This window comes from Scardinius erythrophthalmus (assembly GCF_964197995.2).
Source record: "Scardinius erythrophthalmus genome assembly, chromosome: 23".
Taxonomy (NCBI): Eukaryota; Metazoa; Chordata; class Actinopteri; order Cypriniformes; family Leuciscidae; genus Scardinius; species Scardinius erythrophthalmus.
Window position 1 is genome coordinate 21,143,588 of NC_138243.1, and position 22,506 is coordinate 21,166,093.

Genomic DNA, 22,506 nt, shown 5'->3' on the forward strand with positions numbered 1-22,506 from the left:
TTTGGGATTTTTAGAACCGATTTGTCTTCCCTATGACAATCAGATAAAAAGTATGTAAAAATTATAATTCTTTAATTACAGGGGTGCAAACACATGTATGGTCAAAAAAGAGAGAGGTAATCGAAGCCCTCGTCCCGCGGCAAATATCCAGATACTACATTGCCACCATCCCCAACCCACCACTATAGGCACATAGATTCAAATGAAATTTAGAAAAACTATCTTGCACTTCTTCTTCTTGCTTTACTGCTACTTCCTGAAAACAATTTCACCTGATGATTTGAATAGCTCTTTTTGTAAAGAATTAATAATTCTAGGATGATTGGGGTAATTGTGTAGGGTAGGCCTAGTGCATCTGCATAGAAACTAAAAAACAAAATACAAATATAAATATAAATACAATAAAACACAAATACATGAGAAATAAAGCAGTGCTTTATGTTTTTCAGGTAAATTAACTATTAAGTATTAATACAGTTTATCTTTTGACAAAACGTGATTTTTCTCTTTCTCTTTTGTTGTTTGATTAACTTTGGTGACACAAACAGCTGCAGGTATATTGGGTGCTGTCCCTTTAAGACGAATGCACGTATCTAATACCGGTAATGACACGCATCCGTTTTATTTTGACTGCATTTACGGGGAAACTCGTTAAAACGGACACTGGCTTATTTTTTCGAGCACATGTCTGTTCAAACACAAATAGATAAGAAAGAAAAGGGAATTCGGTGTTCACGAACTTCACGTGCTGTCTGCGACTGCGTGGCTCTGTGCGCCGACAGACCATATACATTTCGATGTTAAACATAATATATATAGCCTGATACAGCAAAGAGAACGTCGGCAATATTGACGGCAAAATAGGCTACAGAATATTTCGTTCTGTAGGCCTATTGACAGGAGCAATATTTGAAAATCGATAATTAGGCCTATTTTTTTAATTACAATTATATATGCATTTGTCAAAACCGAGAGACTTTCAAGCATCAAAATGTTATTTATATGTATTTGCGCCTTCTATTTTGTCTGAAAACTTCCAACACTCGTGCGTGTCGCATGAAAAATAGGCGTCGGTTGCGGTTCTATTTCTAGCACGCGGTTTCGGCGAGGCTCGAGAAGTGTGTGTGTCACGCAGGCATTGTGCTCTAACACAAGCTCTAACCAGTTAACATGAGAGCCGACATAAAAACGGACACTCCACGCAGAGAGAAATGTGATGCAGTGGCAGATCCAGAGTGAGACAGAAACACTAGTGGTTCACTAGTGGTTTTTCAACTGACGTGAAAAAAGCGGGAGGCGCCGAAAAGCGCGCTGTTTGCACCCCTGTAATTATTTACACATTTTAACTTTGTTCCAAACTGAAAGATCATTGATCCAATTCACAATTTAGACAAATATAATTCAACGAGTTGGATTCAAGATGTCAACTTTGATTTGTTCATTCTGAATTGTGAAAAAGAAAATAAAGATTTATTTAAATTATGAAGCACCAACAAACCAGCTGATTTGATTCTCTAAATGATTCAGCGAGTTGGATTTAAATTGTCAGCTTAAAAATATATTTGTGAATGAACTGCTTTGAATTGAGAATCAAATCAACTGGTTTGTTGAAAAAAATTGTTTGAACAGTTGATTCAATTCACAATTTGGACTAAACTCAGGCTAAATTCAAGCACTGCGTCCGAAATCGAATACTTCCCTACTATATAGTATGCGAAAAACAGTCCCAAAACAGTTGTAAGTCCGAATACATAGTATCTGAAAAACAGTAGGTGAAAAGTACTACTACTTCCACCGAGATTCTGAAATACGCATTCGATGGACACTTCGACTATCCCATAAGGCCACGGGAGGGGATTTATGAATGGAAGTGAAGCGGATGCAACTGATGCTGGTAGGTCACGTGACATACTACATCCGCCATGTTGTTACTGCCCGAATTTCATTCATACTACCCATATTCATACTATATAGAACATACTTTTTTAACAGTCGCAAAGTAAATTCAAATTCAAATGTAGTACCTACTCCGACAGTAAGCGACTTCAGACGCAGTAAAAATGTCAACTTCAGAACTGATTTGCATATGAATCATTCAGTCCAAAATGTGACTTGGATCAACTGGTTCAAAAGCTGTAAAAACAATACGAATGGACCTTCACAGTTCACACAAAACATCGTGTCTATTTTGCAGAAAACACGCGTTTTATAAGGTGTGAGAAAACTGCTTGGTATGCACCTGCAGGCATAATGCATCTATAAACCACACATTCGAACGGACCAATCAGATTCCCTAAAATTTGCGACAAACACACTGCGATTGGCCACCGCATCCATCAGTCACCTACAGCACGCTGTAGTCCCACCCCTGGTGGGCCTCGTGAAAAGTCAGCAGTCTGCGGTCCCTGCCGTCCCACTCCTCTCCTCTCAACAGCAGGGAGCTGAGCTAAAGAATATCGTCTGACATCTGGGAGCCAGATGCTGGGAACAAATCAACTTAATTAGGCTGGAACTCTGTGCGCCAGACTCCCCAAACCTCCAACACAACAACTGGGGGGCTGAGTCACCACAGTCTCGCCCCAGTTTTACTCTCCTCTGTTATTATCACCTCCTCCTTCCACATAGGAAGACACATGGCTCCGCAAAGCACTCGTTGTTCGGCTAGTCTGGCAAGGTAAAAGCACGAGGGCTGATCTCCAGGGACAAATCTGGTTTTAAAATACCATCCCAAGAGACGGGTGTGGATCATTGGTTTCTGGGTCAATGGGACATGTTTTAGATAAAAACGTCATGCTATGTAAGTGGGCTCTGGTTCTGGTCTTCCTAAATGACTTGTTATTAAAACAAGCAGTGAGACTGTGACGGAAATAAATTGTGACATAATGCATTTACCCTAACAATGCACTGACATGACATGTACGCACGACTATTAAGGGTAGTCTATATACATTACCTCTCCATAATCATGATATATATTCGTCTAACACCATAATGCAATTCGTTCAGCCAAAATTACAGGAAATATGAATAATAATACTGTAAAGCTTATGTTTCCAACTTAGGAAAGCATTTGTAAATAAATCGTTCTGAACTGTGTTGAAGGGGTTCAATGAAAAGAATGCTTATTTGATTCACAAGTTTGACAATTTTTAATCAAATAAGTGAGTTGGATTCAAAATGTCAACTTCAGAACTGATTTGTGAATGTAATCAGGATATATATTCTTGTCTTACAACCAAAATTTCAGCAAATATGAATCTTAATACAGTAAAAGTTGCACTTTCAAAGCTTAAGAAGGTTCTTTAGTGAAGTATCAACTTTGTCTCAGATGTTTCTCCTAAAATTACTTGGGGAAAATAATTAAAATGTTAAGATACTATATTTAAGAAACTCCAAAGGAGACACGTGTGAGTTTCCTGGGGTGTTTTCTTCTCAGAGACTTAATAAACTCTCCATTTAATCTCACTGCCGTCGAGGAGAAATGTCTGAGATATTAAAGAGCGCAATTTTTCTTTCCTATTGGTATCAATAGTGGTAATGCCCCCAAGGGTATTCCATCCAGCCCCCCTGGTGTAGTTCAAGGAAGCCCTGTAGCCCTCCAATGAGAGTCATTTATATAAAGGACCAAATTGTTCCCCATAATAGCTTTATAATTTTCCTAATGGAAGAATTCTGCTGGCTCAGGCGGCGGTGCTTGTCTTAGTTAATTTGTTCGGTAGTAAACGCTGATGGAACAGATTACAGGGCTCCCCAGAGAGCCAGGCCCTGCCAGATACTATCAGCTGCATATGCAGCAGGGAAACGTCAGCGAGGCCTCTCTCTCTCTCTCTCTCTCCCTCTCTCTGTATAGCTGCTGTTTTTCTTCCTTCATTCTCTCATAACCTATCTTTCTCACAGGCCATTAGATTTCCTCCTCTCTCTCTTTATAACTGCCAGTGTCGCTGAGCCACAGAGCACCTGAGCACTCAAGAGGGTCAACAGCTCAGAGGCAGTCAGGAACAGATAAAAACAAAGCAAGATTCTAACACAGGTGAGAGAGGACAGCAGACACACTTTTGTCGTGGGAGCTGTACTGTAACTACAAATGGTGGATAGAATTCTGAACAAATGGGTTTATAATTCTGTTAGCCAGAAAAGCTGGTTAAGTGAACACAAGTGAAAAAACATCACACATATTCCTAATTAAAAAAAAAGTTTAGTATACATTATTTTATACTGAATGGGTCAAAAACAGTGGGAATATAGCTTATGAAACTCAAGTGGGCTCTGTTCACTTTGATTACTGAAAGAGGCTTGAGTTTGAGAGTAAACAAGTTTTTTTTCCAAATTGTTCCGCCCTATAAGGATGGTTTACACTCAAATGTCTTCAAATTAAAAGCTTTATTATTTTTAATGATAAATAATTTCTATGAAGAAAATCACCCTAATCATTGTAAAATGATTCATTCTTACCACATATAGCTATTCAAGTCATCCGTTGAAAACTCCTCTATGTTTTTATATCGCTATATACATCACAGAAAAAGGAATATCACAATATCAGTTTATATCGTGCAGCCCTACTTGAAAAAAACAGTATGGAAGTAAGTTGCAAATGTATGCACTACCCACCAGACAATGAAAAATTGTTTCAAACTTTAAAAAAAAAAAAAAAGCCAACGGCACCACAAAAGTCACACGTTTTTTTTTTGGTGGACTGAGATTGAGTCACCTCTTCACTGCCCTTCAAAAAGTGTTCAAAAGCCCCAAAATAAAAGAAGAAAGAATTGTCCAGTGTACTTGAGTTAGCCAAAAAAGAAAAAGATTTTACAGTTTGAGGTTTTTTATAGCTTGTCCTTTAATCACTTGGTCTAAAAAAAGGTGACCTGATTTCTGAAGGGTATGACTTTATACTTAAGTGAAAAAAACTATGAAAGACGTGCGTGTGTATGTGTGTTTTGAAAGGCACCAACGACTGCCATTAGCACAGATAGAGCTAATCTATTTTTACGCCGGCATAGCCGTTAAGCCCTTTATCAAAGTCTTTGCTATTGCTGCTACCATTTATAACAAACCTGCTTTGTGTGAGCAACTAATCTCAACGCTGACCCACCGTTTTGAGCTTTGACTCTGTGTACACTGTAGTGGGGTCTGTTAAACACCTAAGCCAAAGATTTGGCAGCAGAAGTTTGAACTTAACCATGTCACATCCCGAAAAGAGATCCCTCGACATCGTGTTAGAGTTTGTGACCTCTAAAGACTCAATATTGCATTTGACCCCTTGATGCTCTAGAGTTAGTAGTAAAGCGAAGGGCCTGGCGCCACTGATGTGTGACTTTACCCACAAAGTAAAGAACCATATTAATATTGTTTTCACATAAATGGGTCAATGTGCTCTCACACCTTAAGTGCCAGTCCTGTGAGCGATGATTTAATTCAGTGGTCACCAAACTTTTTTTTCTGGGGGCCACATTATCGTTCCTGACTGTGATGGGGGGCCGGGGCCGGGTCAGCTATATAACATAGAATTGTATGACCCAGACCAAAATGACCACCAGCAGGCCTCATTGTGTAGTAGAGATTACTAGCCTAGCACAGCCATCCCCACTACTATATCCACACTACTATCAACACTTGATTCCTGGCACATATTTGTTTATCTTTACTAGTGGTTTGCAAAAGTTGTAATCGAGTCTTCACACTTTGTTTTATTTAAAGTTATTCTTCACCAATAATCGTTGGTCCACTGTTCTTTGAAAACTCTGCACTCTCTTTTAGGGGTGGAACGGTACACAGAAGTCACGGTTTGGTTCATACCTCGGTTCAGACATCACGGTTGGGTACAATGAAGGGAAAAGCAAAACAAAAATGCAGAAGGCTTGTGCATATCTCAGGCTGGACCACCAAAAGAAAAATAAATGTCTTAAGCCTTGTATTTTTTTTAAAATAAGTTTTATTAATAAAGTAAAGGCATAGAACCAGTTTATTTGTAGTGCACTGACAATAGTTTTATATAATTAGTTCATTAATTCAATTAATAAAAATACCTTGATATGTTTGGTAATTGTACCTGAATTAATTGAAAATTAATATGCTACATTTCAGATTAATATATTTGTTTTCCTTAAAAATGTAAATAACAGTAACTTAAACACTTTGCAGTTTGAATGATGTCCTACATAAACTAAATGACGGAGCATGTTTTTATGTTTCCACTGTTCGATCGCGGCCGCGCCACACACACACACACACACACACACACACACACACAAATATAAGTAAACACTTTACGACTTTTCGATCGCGCCCACACCTCTCTCTCGACATATTCCAGCATTGCAATCTTTACACCGCAGCCTGCTTCAGAGCTTCAGAGCTAAGGCGGAGCTACAGATTAGGTGTCCCTAAGAATCCGCGTATCTAACAGTAGTTCCGCATTACATTAAATTGCACGCAAGTTTTATTTATTTTAATACCGTGTATTCTCCGTGTAAATGTATGCACCAAACTGTGACGCCCGTACCATGACGTACCGTCCATGACGACTTTTGGTGATTGCCTCATAGGGCCGGTTCAAGTAGTGGGGGGCAGAGGGGCTGGGGGGCCAGTCAAAGGGGGGTGGCGGGCCTGAGTCGGCCCGCGGGCCTTAGTTTGGGGACCCCTGATTTAATTGCTCCTCAGGGAGTATGAACGTAAGAACGGTGAGCAGAGGGAAACTTGACCCTATGAAGTTTTGTTAATAAAAGTAACCTTTTGCAGATAACACTATTAAAATATACAATATTTGCCTCCGTGAAAAAGGACAAAAATATTGATGGCTCATTCCAAAGTTGTTGTCTCCATGTAAACTATATAATGACAAATTTGTGAAAAGGCTGACATCAAGCGCATGAGTATTATGTGTTCAGTCTACAGTATAGGCTTTACAAAGTGACATTGCCAACTACTGACCTGGCATGCATAATGCAGCGGTTTTAGTTGTTTTCACACAACCGTGTGAACAGGGACGGTTTTGACAACGTTGTACACAAAAAAACGCAAAGGAAAAACTTTTTAGTACATCGTTGTCGTGTAACTGTAACCACAAAAAGCAGTTCAGATTTTTCTAGAAACAAGCTAATTATTTAACAAAGCAGGCTGGGGCATACTAGCATACTAGGCCTATATGTAGTGCTGGGAAGATTAATTTTTGAAAAACTTTGTTCACACACTTCACGTGATTTCACTGAACAAAATAAATGATCAAAATAATTAAAGAAGCCAAATCATCTGCGCTTGAACACACCAAAATGATTACAGACGACTGTCAACAAGCATGTGCATTCTGCGCATGTGTGTAAGGAAAAAATTGTCTATATCAGTTCAGTAGGTATCAATAGTCTATATTCATCATTCAAGAGGGACAATTGACAATTTACATTGGACAATTGCATTTACAACATGCTATCAGGCATTTTAATGCCTTTAAAAAACTGATTCAAATTTGATTCAAACGTTTACCAAACCACAAGCATTACAACATGGTCTGATCCATTCAGTTCCTTCCTTGTTCTGAGTCTTGAATTACACACACAGTCTGAAAAAGTTCAACAATGACCTAATCGCACTGCGCGAACAATGCATGTGTCTCAGTAGTCTATGATACACTAAATCTTCCTGTCTCCGTTAGCTTAGATGGCTTAATTGCAAATCAAGGATTTGGCACGTCGTCAAGATCCACTATCACACAGCAACAATCAGACAAAGGCGTGTGAGTAATATCGTTGCAGGAGGTTGCGATAGCGCAGAAACTTCACACTGTGGCATGCGGTATCCAATCAAGACCACCACGTTCACAGAGCTTTATAATGTGAGAGCCCACTGTTGCAACCTCTGGGAACACAGGCAACCGCACGCACGACGCGCTCGCATACACAGAATCTGTGAATAACAAGGGACCGTGGGGTTGAGTCTCATTAGGTATGGACAAACTACAGCCCAGACTTCATTTCCATCCAATTAAGAGACACTCAAAGCATTATGGGGGCTTGCTGATTATGATGCAGTACATTTGGGTCGTCTCAGTGCAACAATGTCCCAGTTGTTGACAGAAGAACACTCCCTTTCATACCAGCTGGGGAGGGCAGGAGTTTTTTGAGGCGGTTTAACAGACTGTACATGCATTACTAATTCCAACTTGTTTTGTAGGCTGGACATCAGGAGTGACAGCTTAAAACGCACACAAAAAAAGTTTCTTAGACAGTATAAATCTCAATGATACAACCACCTATACATGTCAGACCTGATTCGTCTAACAGCATCTTAACAACTCGAGTGATCGTGAACTTGTTAACATCTCTACACATCTTTAAACTGAAATTCTTTGAAGGCTTCTCAGAGTCACAGCATTGGGATTACGTCTGACACGATATTCTCATTAGGATAGTTTCTTTTTAACAAACTCTGTCGAAGCCGTTCTCACAGATCAGCGTTATCTCTTGTCAGAGCGGTCCGGTTGGTCCACAGGGCTCGCGATATCAGCCGCTCCTACGGCTGTAATGAATCCAGGACCGGTTCACCATCTTACACGCCATGTTTGCTATCAACAGAGCTCTCAAGGGCTTACAGCGCAGTTCATTAAAGCTGAGGAACAAGAACAAGCCCAGAGCTTATTCTCTCTTTCTTTCTTTCTTATTTCTTTAAACCACCATAGTTCCGCCTTTGATTTATTATGCAACAAGATCAGCAATTTACTTCAGAGGCTTTCAGTCAGCACTGGAAGAATCACAATCTGAGGGGGTCTGAGAGCGCGTGTTGGAACTGCTTGCTTGTCACAGTCATACAGTAAGGGACTTTGCAAAAAAATCATTGATGTGTTATCGAGAAAAAGTGAAGCACGCCTTTACCTCCAGAAATTTTTACGTTTCTCCAAGCAAATACATACATCTCTGCCTCCTCCACCACTGATAACAACATTTCTTAAATGTTATGCGGGTTTTAAAGAAACTAATTAAGGCAATTATATCTCCGGCTGGGAGTGGAGGCGACGTCTGGGGAGTGGATCTCTGGTTGGGAGGGACGTGAACTGTTTCTCAAACAGTTTGACCGGCCTAAGACTGGATGACAAAAGAGGCAGAGATCTTGTCTTTCTGGAAAGCAGCCGAGTTAATGTTACTGCCTTGAGTAAAGAAAAAAATCAATTACTGACTCCACAAAAGTACACGTCAGACTGTTTGTTATGAGGACTGTTTACTACCATACTGCATGTCTATGACACTTTGTGAACGTTATAATGAATGACAAGTTTCTCAATCTTATCCTTTTCATTTTGTGTATATATTTTTTTAACATTGTGTGCCAGTGTGCGGTCTCTGGGAAAAGAATATGAAGTGATGCACAGCGAGCAAAGCACCATAGGAAACATATTTGCCCTCAGCGTAAACACACATGGCCAGTCCTAAGCCTTCATTCAGCGGACGAGGTGCTGTGTAAAAAAAAAAAAAGAAAAAAAAGAGCACAAGTGCTGCATTATTTTTCAAGAATTTCATGACAGAGTCTGGCATCTAACTACCACAAACTCTTCTGCATATTTGCATTTTAATACAAGGTTTGTTTATCCTGAAATCTCTGCTGTAAACTGAATTAATTAGATGCTCGGATTCATAACTGGAAATTAGCATAACGGGGCAGAGAGAAGAAAGAAGGGGGTGTTTGTTCTTCACAAGGCAACAAGCGGTTAATTGTTGAGGGCTGGGGCCGCAGACGGTGACCTGAACTAGATATTACAGTACAGTCCAACTGACTCAGAGAGGCCAAGCTGCATTGTTCCGATTCGTTGTTCTCATTCACTAGTGTAAACAATAAGAACAAGTCTACAAACAGACGACATTGCAAAACTAGAACGCTTCAATTATAATCAACAAGCTGTCTAAACTGCAAGTGTCAGTGAAGCTGTCTACACTGCAAATGCACAGCTCCAAATCAAAAGCTGTGTACACTGCAAGATTTTGACTTTGAACTTAACTGTAATGCACATGTTCAAATGTGTGCAACTTCGACAATGAAGCCGTCTAAAGTGCAAGTGCCTAAGTGAATCAAAAAAGCTTTATACACAGCAGCTGCACAACTACACTGCCAGCGTTTGACTTAGAAATTAACTGTGTACACTGCAAATGTGTGTGACTGTCTCAACTGCAAGTGTGTGAGTGAATAATCAAAGCTGTCCACACTGCAAGAGCATGACTCAAAAAAGCGGTCTTCACTGCTAATGCACGACTTTCAATCAATGAAGGTTTCAACACTGCATCCAGGGCCTGACCGTGGCATAGGTGACGTGGCGGTTGTCTATGGCATAGAATGACAGGGGGCGCCGCATGAGAGGCAGGCCCAGTTCTCCCAGATGAAAGCAAGAGCACCCTAAGTTGATACTCTAATAATATAATTTTGGGGAAAACAGATTTGACAAACCCTAGTGTTTGTGCTCTGGAGAGTGTCCAGGGGTTCTTCTCATTTCTCATTTCATCCATGCTTCCTTTCCTTGCATCTAAGCTCCATCCCCTTAGGATTCGAGGGAAGGATACAACTGTGTTTCCTCACTCATGACTCCTCAGGAAGCTTCCTTGCTCCTCATTCCTCGCCTCCTTGTGGTGCAATTAGAGAGTTGAGATGTCCTTCAAGAAAGATGGCTATTTTGAACGGTTTCCGGGTCACGGGCTGGAGGAATTATCAATTTGAGTATTAAGAAGCACCCAAAGTGTTTCTATTTACAACGTTGAACAATGAAGCCAATAACAGACATGTTTGTTGATCACTTGAACGCAGTGGCCAATCAGAGGTTTAAGTTAGTCAAAATACAGTTTTTGTTCAGTGCTGACTGAGTTCAGCACGCTTTTTAGTGATTATAAAGGGAGCCCTCTTTGAGCGTGTTTATAACATAGACTGTAAAAAAGATGGACGACGCATCTTCACTCTCTTCACTAGCAGAAAAGTGAAGCCGCCAATGTCCCAGTATGGCGCGGACATCTTGGGTAATAGTTGACAACAAGTTACGTTGGACTTGGACTAATTATTTTAAACACTGCATCATGACGTGATATTAACACATGACCATAACACGTTAATTATGCATGACAGTGCAGTTACCATTGGTATTAGTTGGCTTGTGGCGGGCACTATCCAAAATCTTGCCTAGGGCACCAACTGGGCCGGCCCTGACTGCAACTCCGTAATTTAAAATATAAAACATTTACACTGCAAGTGCACAACTTTGAATACAAAAAGCTATCTACACTGCAAATGCGTAACTATAAATCAACTTGGTTTAGACTTCAAATGTGCGACTTCTTTTACACTGTAAGCATGTGACTTTGAATCAACAAAGCTGTTTAGACAATTGAACAAAACGAAGAAACTTTGTTTTAAAGGAACTGTCACTCAATTTCAGTGAAACAAAAGTCTAAGACCTCCTCAAAGGATGCATCATGGACACTTTAATGGGGATGACATTTCAGGAAATTTCAATAGTTTTTTTTTTTTTTTTGACAAAAAAAGTGTGGGGGATGAATACAACAATGATTGCAATTGTTGAACAGTCAGCATGTATACACATCGAGCTGCTAAAACACAAAAGATGGTGACATAGCAGGTGGATCAAAAAACATAGCAGCCAGTTAAAACATTACTTTAATCTTTCCATATTATTCCTGGACTGTGTTTTACCTATAAACAGCCCAACCGGTATTTTATGTCAACGGATCAAATCTACTCTTCATGTTTTCAGTTGGGGTTAATCTCCCTGCGTATTAGCATGTGACCTTCAGCACCTCAGCTGCTGATTAGGCGGTTCTTGTATCTTTCACTCGCATCACAACGGATAGACAGAAAAACATTTTTATGCAAGTTAAGTGGGCAGAGACATGCTACAGCGCTCCACGAGTGAGGGCCGGTCATTCCAGACGGCATGCACCGCTGCATTAAAACAGTATAAAATAAAGTTCAGCACACTGTATGAGAGCGATAACATTCCCTAACCAAAACCGGACCACAATTCAATTCAGAGCCTGTATTTAATTGGCTCAGTGTCTTAAAGAAACAGTCCATCATTTACTCACCCTCTTGTCGTTCCAAACCCGTGTGATTTCCTTTGTTCCGTGGAACTCAAAAGGATTTGAAGAATGTTCAAGCTGATGTTTTATGTACACTAAAAGTGGATAAGACCAGGGGCTGTCAAACACCAAAAATGAAAGAAAGCATCATAAAAGTTGCATATACAGTATATATATAGTTGACACGTGCCATATTCTAATTCCACTGAAGCTGATGCACTATATAACAGTATCACATCGATTTTCAGTGTATAATAGAGATTTATTAATCGATTTGTGATTATTTACCTATTCATTTATTATTAAATATATTAAATATTTTCATACTGTACATTATAATATTGTGATGCCTAAATTTACTTTTAATGGCCTTTATTTTTTAGCATTTGTATTTAGATAAAATAGTATAGAATATTAATATCATGACACAAAAGTAATTATTGGTTTATCAGTAGTATCAACTAAAATGTGGATATCTGTGCATTCCTAATTTTTGAGTGAATGGGTCATGATGACTGGTTATGAGACATGCAAGAACAAATGATGTTTGGCATAACTGTGCCAAACCGGAAGTGTTGCAACATTATGATGTTAATGATGACATCAAATGAAACTAGTTCTTGTGTCTAGTGGTACTTTTATTATACTTTGATGGATATCATCAATCTGGAGCTTGATCTTGATAAGAGAGAAAAAAGACTATTGTAAAAAATCTGCCAATTATCTTCTTTTGTGTTCCACAAAAAGTAGAAATCAACATTTTTCATGTTGAACTAGGCTATTCCTTGTATATATACACTTGACTTGTTAAAAAAAAATCATACACAAACATTTTAACTGCAAATATGTGAGATAGATTATGTTCTCTGTAATAAAACAATTAAAAACTGAACTTAAGCCCACAAGTCACTCCATTCTCAAGTTCTACGTTCAGAATGGAGTATAGCACTCGCAGTAGTAGTGTGTACACAGTAGGCCAGCAAAGATGTAAGGCAGTGTGTGAGGTAAACAGCAATCTGGCTGCTATTGTGTTGGCACTGGTCTATGAGTATATGTGTATACTGGCTCTCTGCCATCGCCGGCTGTGACCTTAGAGAAGGTGCAGAAATACGACTGACCTTCAGCACGCCTCAGTCAATCAACCCTCATCTGAAACACTACACAAGTCCGACCTTCATACATCAACACAAACACTAGGTCTCTAACAGCATTAGATAAGCCAACAAAGAACTCCTCCTTTAGATTCACTTAAAGGTAAACATATTCAAATGCTTTTAACACCTCCAAGTCAAAGCTAGGTGTTTATTTAAGGGGGAGTTTTTCCCAAAAAGCTTGTTTAGTTCATTTATTTTCATATAATAGTGGAGATGTAGCATTAGCAACCGCAAGAACTGACACATAACTGCTCACAAAAGTATAGTAAAGGAAGGGATTAAGAATGCGTCAGCAGAAACGTTCATGAGCCCGGAGTGGAAAAGCTAAACTCAAACACTGACTCAGCGAAAAAAAGCTGCTAACTTTAGTTCAGCGAGTCGCCAACCCCCCCCCCGCGAGCACCATCCCCACGACTCCGCGCTGCCATATTATCCAGAACATTATTTTGATTGTGAATTTCCTTCCATTGCACATCTGCTGAGCTGCCCTGAACTCAGAATATGCTTACGTGCCATGTCTAAATACAAAACACAGTCAAAGGAATATGCAATATCGACATAATGGGAGACTGCATGGGGAACTGTTCTACACAGACCATAAAAACAGTCACGAAAGCAGCTGGGGGGGGGGGGGATATGACGAGGATAGATTGGTGGTGAGCACTATTTTTGGACATTATAACAAATGAGAGATCACAGGAAAGTATTCGAATTTGAGCCACTCTCACATAAGCACAACAGTACGAAAGGTTAGAGCATGTGCACTGCGCACAAGGTCATGTTTCCGACTGTTAGTGAGCACTTTTGTAGTACAGAGCCTCAAAAGGGTCATGGTGATGTGAAAAAAATTATATTTTGGAGGAAAATAGGAGCTGATGAAATATCACATTTCAATGCTTTTGTGCTTGGACTTGTAAAATTTAGCGTTCTTGCGCAAATAGTTTTTCATACCACTGAAAAACTCTTTGTTCATTTGCAAAACTTTTAATATGACATGGGAGGAAAAGGTATATTTAAATGCTTTTGCGAGTGAATGCAAAGTTTCTCGGGGGAACACAAAAGTTTTGGGAGTGAACATTAAAGCTTTTTTCTATCACCATGTCACCCTTAGGGCCCCGTAGCATAGCAAGCTGATAAATAAATACTTTCAGCAAAATTGGCTCAATTCTTAATTTTAGTTAATTATTTTTTATTATAAATTTAATAAATTAATAACTAATGATTTTATTTTTTACAATGGAAATTAATCAACGGCACGCTGAACTTACTTAAACTGGACAATGACTTTCTTCTAGATCTGCTGTACAGCCAAAACAATATTTGTTGCATTAATTTCCTGTTATCACTGTAAAGCTGCTTTGAAACAATCTGTATTGTAAAAAGCGCTTTATTAATAAAGGTGATTTGATTTTATTTCAACTTTTTTATTACTGAATGTTTACTTGTGTTTAATTGCAAAATATCTGAAGAATACATCGATCTACTGTTTTAATCTAATTTATCAAAGTAAAACTGTGGAAAAAAAGTCAATAAACTTATTTAAAATTGCATGCTCAATATCAAACTTTTTGCTGTGAAACTTATCAAAAATGGATATTGGTTTTGATTCTGGTATTGATATTGACTACTAAACATCTTGTGATTCGTGACAACACCCGTAATCCAAAACCACATTACCGTCTTCATCGATAAATGTTTATCAATGCATACTAGAACTCACTCACTCTGCTCTGGAAGCGTTGATACACAAAGCCTCTCGTCTTTTTTGGTCTTTGTCTGCGAGACACAGAAGAACACCTCAGCCCTCATAACCTCAATAATGCATGAAATGCGCTGCAGCCTGCAGACTGAGCTCTCCGAATGCTTTAAGTATTTATCGCGAACAGAACGCTATCAGAGCCGTTTCTAAATGGGCCTTCCCTGCCAGCTCTTTTTCGATTATGTTCGTGAGGATGAATGACCACCTCAACGTTGCTGTTTTTGTTGAAACGCGGAAAAGAACCTGCAGTGCACCTGCTCAGCTATGTCTATATCCTAGTGACAGAGCTGCAAGAACAATTAAGCCCATCGACGCTAAATTAATCTGAGCGCATCTGTGAATGGCTGATAATCTCTGTGACCTATTGAGAGTTATTACCACTATGACTAGCACAAAAACAACCTCACCCAAGATGGAGGAGGGCTAGTGGTCGAACATAATAGCTGAAATAATGCAGTTTTTACAACGGAACCAGAAGCTACCTAAACACGTGGAACAGAAAAGATGATATTTTGAAGAATGTCTCAAACAATGAATTTCAATAGGGTCCAATGTAGTTTTGGATCCCAACATTCTTCAAAATATCTTCATCTGTGTTTCACTGAAGAAAGCCAGTGATGAAGGTTTAGAAAAGACATGAGGACAACTTCTCGAGGATCAAACCTCCCTTTCCATCCAGCACAAATGAAGTAGGGGAGGAGATGTAGATGAGAAAAGCAGTGAGGAAATCAATCCATGCTTGTTTTCTTAAATTTGTTTTCCATTTCAAAGGCTGGTTTGCAATTTCAGCAACCCTCTCGTCTCAATAACATCGGTCTGAATGGGATAGAGGGAGCACAAGAGGGCAAGAAAGGAGAGAAATAAAGAGGCGGAGAGCAGGAGAGAGGGGTCCCCCTCTGTGTTGGCCGGCTTCCAGTGAAAGCTGTTCAGAACATGGGAAACATGGTGTCACAGCGCAGTCCAATCAGCTCGTCTGGCCTGCGGTTTTCCCAGCGAGTACCGTCATGAGCGCTCTTCTCCTTCTACGGGTCCGCTTTCACTACCATGCCTCCGGGAACAACAAACTCACGCTGCCAAAGCACGACCACACACGCGCAAACACACACACAATGGCACATGCAAACGCATACACGCTCTCGTGAATGCACAAGTACTACCCCCTACTTTTTCTTAGGCCAGACTTTGCCAAAAACGTCAGTTGGATTAGTCAGCAAAGCAGTGCATGATGACTCTCACTGGCTGGACATGACATCGCCAGACATACAAAGACACCAAAGGCTAACTAAGACAGAGAAAAAGTAAATATATAGGCTATATTAATCGTTCACATCACTTATATCAGATTATCATTCAAATATTGTATATGCACGGTTACTTCCTGGTTTTCGATAAGCCATCTCAGGGATTTTTGGTCAGATGTCAAGAGGTCATTCTATAGGCCTATTTGCTGCCTTCAAGATCTGCCTTGGTTCAACATTTTAATTAATTCTCATTTTGATGAATAGATATCGATTCTTAAATCCAAGAACTGATATTTTAGCCTATGCTGTTTTCAATTTCAGTACAAAAAGTTTGTAGTGTGACTGCCTCCCATCCAATATATCACAATAAGCTTTGTGCTTTGTTACTTTTGATATGAAACAGTCTCCACTTTCAAACAATAAATAGCTTTTTGGCGCTTTTTAATGTGGTGTGACAAATCGCTGTCGTACAGCACACGTGAACTGATCGTCTCTTCCTCTTTACTACTAGTTAGTGCAGGAAATAAACATGAATGAACATCAGAAGGTATGTTGAAAGATATAGAACTAACCTCATAAAAAATTTTAAATAAAAAATAAAAAACAACTTTCCTCTTCCTTTTTCCTTTAAATCCTCGCTTATCGGGCTTATGTTACTCTGAATAATGCCTGAACTTCGTATTTTGAGCACTTCTTGCGTTGTTTTTTGCCTCTTCACGACGACTCGCTTAATTTAGTCCTAATCTGTACGTCGCTTTGGACAAAAGCGTCTGCTAAATGACTAAATGTAAAATGTAAATGTAGAACGACCTTACTGAAATGTAATCGCTTAATCTGAGTGTTAAGAAGGCTAATTTACTTTCTGTGTCTGATGTAGCGGCCTGTCAATTATCAATAAAGAAAAACAAGAGATCCTGGGAATATGGCAATCGCATTTTACAAGTGAACCAACTTAAAATAACAATACAGACGTATGAGTGGAGAATCACAACTTTTAAACAGAAAGATTAACATCTCGTGTAGAAACAGATGATATATTTTATGCATGATCCATTTCTTTCAATGTTGGTAATCGGCTGGGAAAGTGAAAACTGATGGTACAATTGAATTTTGCTGAGGAGGAACTGAGGGATGCAACAGTGCTCAGCTGTTGTTAAAAACGCTGAAGTTTAAACATCCGTTTAATCTCTTTTTACATTTGAACAACTAAATTAATGCTAGGCCTGACTATTTAACTGACTATATTCTGATTATAAACTTAAACTATTACAATATTGATGCTGTTAAAGCTACCTCAGAAAACTGAAGATACCACACCAACAAGTGACGTTTCCCTGTACGTTTTCTAGCTGGCTGATATTATTGCGGAAGTTCATAAGCATGTTCTGTGCATATAGCGGATTTTAAACCTTGGTCATGTGAATGTGCCCTCCTCAATATAAGAAACAACATTCCAGTGAATCTGAACTTGTTTGAACTTCCTGTATAAGGCAGATTGCTATCAGACATTTCTGGATCGATCCTCTAATTTGAAATTAGCATGAGATCAGTAGTTTAAATCTTGGAACAATACCAGCAGCATAAAGTGCAGAACATATTTCCAAGAGACTTGAACTGATGACTCAGACACCAGCAATAGTTACAGACCGAAGAAACGTGAAGCAAAACACGATGCTTCTACTCATCGACTCCCATTTTTTTCCCCCTTCTATCTCTGGCCTCGGATGCAGGTCGTGTAAATCCATAATTCGCACATTCCAGCGTGACAGATAATGCATCTCTCCATAATGGAGGTCTTGGATGCATTTGGAACGAGTATCTGTGTGCGGATGTGTGTTTAACAGAGATAATACCTCAGTGTAAGTGAAAGTCCTGGATTAAAAGAGAATATACGCCACCTGATTGCTCGCAAAGATAAAGCAGACCGTTAAATGAGGGATTGAGATGTTTTAGGTGGGCTGAGGTCTCAAATCATACCATCAGCACTGGATGTTCTGTCTTGTTTAGATCAGAATTTTTTCTTCTTTTTATTTTTTCAAATGCCAGCTTGCCTACCCGGTTCTTATTTAAACAAAACAACGTGCTTATATATATATATATATATATATATATATATATATATATATATATATATATAATATAAAATAAAGATAAATCTTATGTAAAAACTAAAACAAAATGCAAAAATCTATGGAAGACCGCAGTCAAAGCCCTTTTCAGTATGTCGATATTTATAGTGATTTGTTTCTGCGCGGAGAGGTTCAAGTCTGTTTAATTATGCTGTAACTCCCAGGACGCACAGCGGTCTTTTAAAAAGCATGTTGTTTGAAATATTCTCTGGACGATGGCCAGGGAAGCCATCAGTGTCAGATGTACATATCGGCCTGCCAAAGAAACAGTCCAGCTGAACTGAAGGCAAACACCTCAAACAATCCTGCACAAACTGATAACTATAACGTCACTGGGTAACTTTGAGAAATCGTACAAATAAAAGAGCAATTTGCCAAATTATGTTGATTTAAGGGGCGAGAACAACAACCACAAAGGGTTGAGAAAAATCCCTTTTGACCACCTAGGATAAAAACGATGCAAGTAGCACAATAACAGGGTCGAATGCGATTGTGCCGATATAGGCCAGGTGTGATGTTCTCATAAATAAGCAAAAAAGGCTCCCCTGCTAGCCTGCTATTTTCATTCCCTCTTGCTGAAATTCATCTGACATATTCGGCCTTCTGATCTCCTCGGATCTGTCTCTGATATCCCATGGGACCGAGGAGAGCACATCCTCTGCCCGGCTGCTGTTAAGACTAATAACAACACCAACATCCCGCCAATCTCTCTTCACTGCAAGCTAGGCCAGCAAGGCAGGGGCCAACACACACACATGCAAGTACAACACACACACATCTGACCAAGTACAGTCCATTTTCAGACACTTCCTGCTAAAAATAATTACCCTCCTGGAGACAGAACCTCGCTGGAGGCTACACAGACATTTTGTATAAAGAGAGAGAACAAGGGGATGAGGAAGTGCAGGAATTAAAGGGGCAGCGCGTGTACTGGACTAACCCAGAGATGTCATTGTCAGACTAAAAAGCAGAGTAAGGTTTTACCTTTGCCTATAGTAAACACATATGTAACAGAGAGAGTTTACAAATAATATGAATGGAAACTCAAGGTTGAGTTTTTATGTTGTTGCTATTTTAAGAAAATTACAAGCTGGATCCAAACTAACAAAATACCAATAACTATACCAATACCCCTCTAGTAAATTAAAAAACATAAATTGCAAGAATGGATATTTTGATAGCATCTCCGATTTAAACCTACTTTCCAAAAATGGTGATAAAACTTATTTTAGACCAACTTCATTTTATTCTCAGAATTCAGATTTTACATGAATATTTTACTTTGAATTGAATTGGTAACATTGTTTGGTTGAAACTAATTAAGACCTGATTGAAAACATAGACTATCCTCTTTTTGAGCCATTTCAGACTTAATACATAAATACATGGAATATCATTAAAAGCCTGGGGGGAAATATAAATAAAAAAAATACTGAAATATATAATATAATTAAAATCTTTGGGAAAAAAATCATGACCTACATTTGAAGAACCACCAATGTTTTGCATATGTACCACCAGCACTAACGATAGTGTTCATACCCCTGCGAACAAGCAAATTTGGAGGTCTGACCCCTCCCCAAACACCCCCACCCCACCACCACCCCTGTAGTGATATTAAAGCATGAGCCATCGGCAGAACAAATCACCAGAGCAGCGCCGGGGTCACAGTTTCTTCACCCCCCCAACATGGAAATCCATGTCAGTCTCCCTCCCCATGGGCACCATTTGAAAGCTTAATATCGTTTTCCAGCCACTAACGGCATCTGGCTTCCATTTCCACTCCTCCTGGAGGTTTTCAGGTCACTAATAATAACTGTTTCAGGCAAAAGTGAAAGTTCAGCCAAAGTCTAGCTCCAAGCCAGATCAGGGAGCCCTGCTGCTGCTGCTGAGTGTGAGGTGGAGCTGCCCGGTTCCCTAGGCACCGAGGGCCCCCGCAGAGGATTTTGTTTTGTTTGGGTTTTTAAAGTGCTGAGCCCAGGCTGGCAAGGGACTTCTGGAGTAAAACCCAAAAGTGTGTATGTGTGCGAGTGCAAGGCAGAAGGGAAAAAGTGCAGACAGGAGGCTAAAGGGTCTCCTGATTATTTCCCATTCTCACAGAGCACTTAAACCACAGCTGGGTGCGAACTCTTCGCCATGGCTACCTGAGACTCTCTAAGAATAGTAATGGAGCAAGACGGCACTCAAAGTTCTGAGATGAACTTTTCCGGAAACGTTGAGGCATTCACAAAATGCCGTCTTTCCCCCCAACCGTCCAGACCTTCCAACTAGGGAAATGCGGAGAGTTGGTCTAAAATAAGTGAACCTCACCTCAGTTTGCCTGCGCTTTCTTAGACCAGACAATAACTGTGAGGAGCAAATTGAAGCGTAATATTTATTTTCTCAGAAACGGCACTAAATTCTTCCGACCCAAAAAAGTTCCTTGCTCTGAGCTTCAGTAACACTCTCTTCCCCTGTTCTGTGCTGAAACAGAAGAGGATCCAGAGAGATCTGGTTTATGTTCCCCTGTTATGAAGATTAACCTTCTTTATGGACACAATTACTCATCCATACAGGATAAGACTGCGGCTAAATTAGGAGCCACCATCATATCACATAATGTACTGAGCATCTGGGGCTCCTCAAGAATAAAAACTCCTCTAACGGTGTCCAACGAAAACTCCTGTTTTTACAGACACGCTATTCTCATAAGATTATAAAGTCTAAGCAAGCTTACATAGCCTAGTGCTCATGAAGACGAAAAAAACTTTCTTTTAATATATATATATATATATATATATATATTATTGTTCAAAAGTTTGGGGTCAGTAAGATTTCTTTTTATAAAGAAATTAATACTTTTATTCACCAGGGACGCATTAAATTAATCAAAAGTGACAGTAAATTAATCAGTCATTAATATTATAAAAGATTTTCTATTATAAATAAATATTGATGATAATAAGAAACGTTTCTAAAGTACCAAAAAAGCATATTAGAATGATTTCTGAAGGATCATTGACGCTAAAGACTAGAGTAATGGATGCTGAAAACTCAGCTTTGCCATTACAGGAGGAATAAAATAAGTGAAAATTGAAGTTAATTATATTTCGCATTAGTACTGTTTTACTTATTTTTTATCAAATAAAATGTAGCCTTCCCTAGTATTAAAAAAACAAACATTAAAAACAATCTTACCAACCCCAAAATTTTATGATTATATAACTGGGTCGAGCTAAAAACTGAAAAATAAATATTTAGAAATGCATCTCGAAATGCCTAAATTTAATTTCATTCCGTTGTGCTTGGGCCAACTGTTCTTGAACGACTTATGCAAGAATTCGTTCAAGAAAGCGAAATTGTAAGATTATAACTTGAAAAGTGCCAAAAAGTACCAAACGTTGTATTTTTCATATTACAATTTACAATTACATTTAGATATGGGTCGTACGGTTTTGTACAGCACAACACATGCAATGTCTTATAGTTTTGTCATCTTATATGAATTATTAGCTTCTTAAGAAACCGGGTTTAAAAAAATCTTTAAAAAAAATAAAGTTGTGGGTCAGGTGGCCCCTAAACAGCCTAATTATTCACTATCTACCCCTCCCCCCTCCCAATTTAAACATTCTACATTAAATATCTTCTTTTGTATTCCACAGGGGAAAAAGCCAGGTTTGGAAGGGTAAGTATGTGATGAAAGAATATTCAACTCTCTTTTAAGAACAATTAATTGACTAGTTTTTTTTTTTATGTACTTTTGCACATGCCTAAACCGCCAAAGTCAATAGGCCACAAGGCCTCAAAGCAACTTTGTACAAACTACTTTTTAAAATTATGATTACAAACCTTCACATTAAACAAATTAAGTAAATGCACCAGAACAAAACGTATGAAGGTTGCTGTGCATGTGCCCTTCCTTCCAGTTCTTATTGAGGAAGGCTATTTATATCTCTAGGATTACGCACACAGCACAAGGTTAAAAAAAAAATTGGCATTGGAGTCTAGAGTGGAACTGTTTCTGGGTCTGCTGGTTAATCCATTCATTTAGTCACAAAAACACCTGTTTGTGCTTGAGACAGCAAAGTTAAACAACAGTCCAGATGTCTCTCGACTGAAAGCGCTCAAAGGAAGTCGCCATGCAAGACCAGCGGACAAAAGAGTGTGTCACCTTACGACAGG

General features: G+C 39.1%; 1 protein-coding gene across 7 annotated transcripts in view; it reads right to left on the minus strand.

Moving 5' to 3' along the window:
• cux1a (cut-like homeobox 1a) overlaps positions 1 to 22,506 on the minus strand; it is a 126,333-nt gene that overhangs the window by 91,702 nt on the left and 12,125 nt on the right. The gene's annotated exons all lie outside the window — the stretch shown is intronic.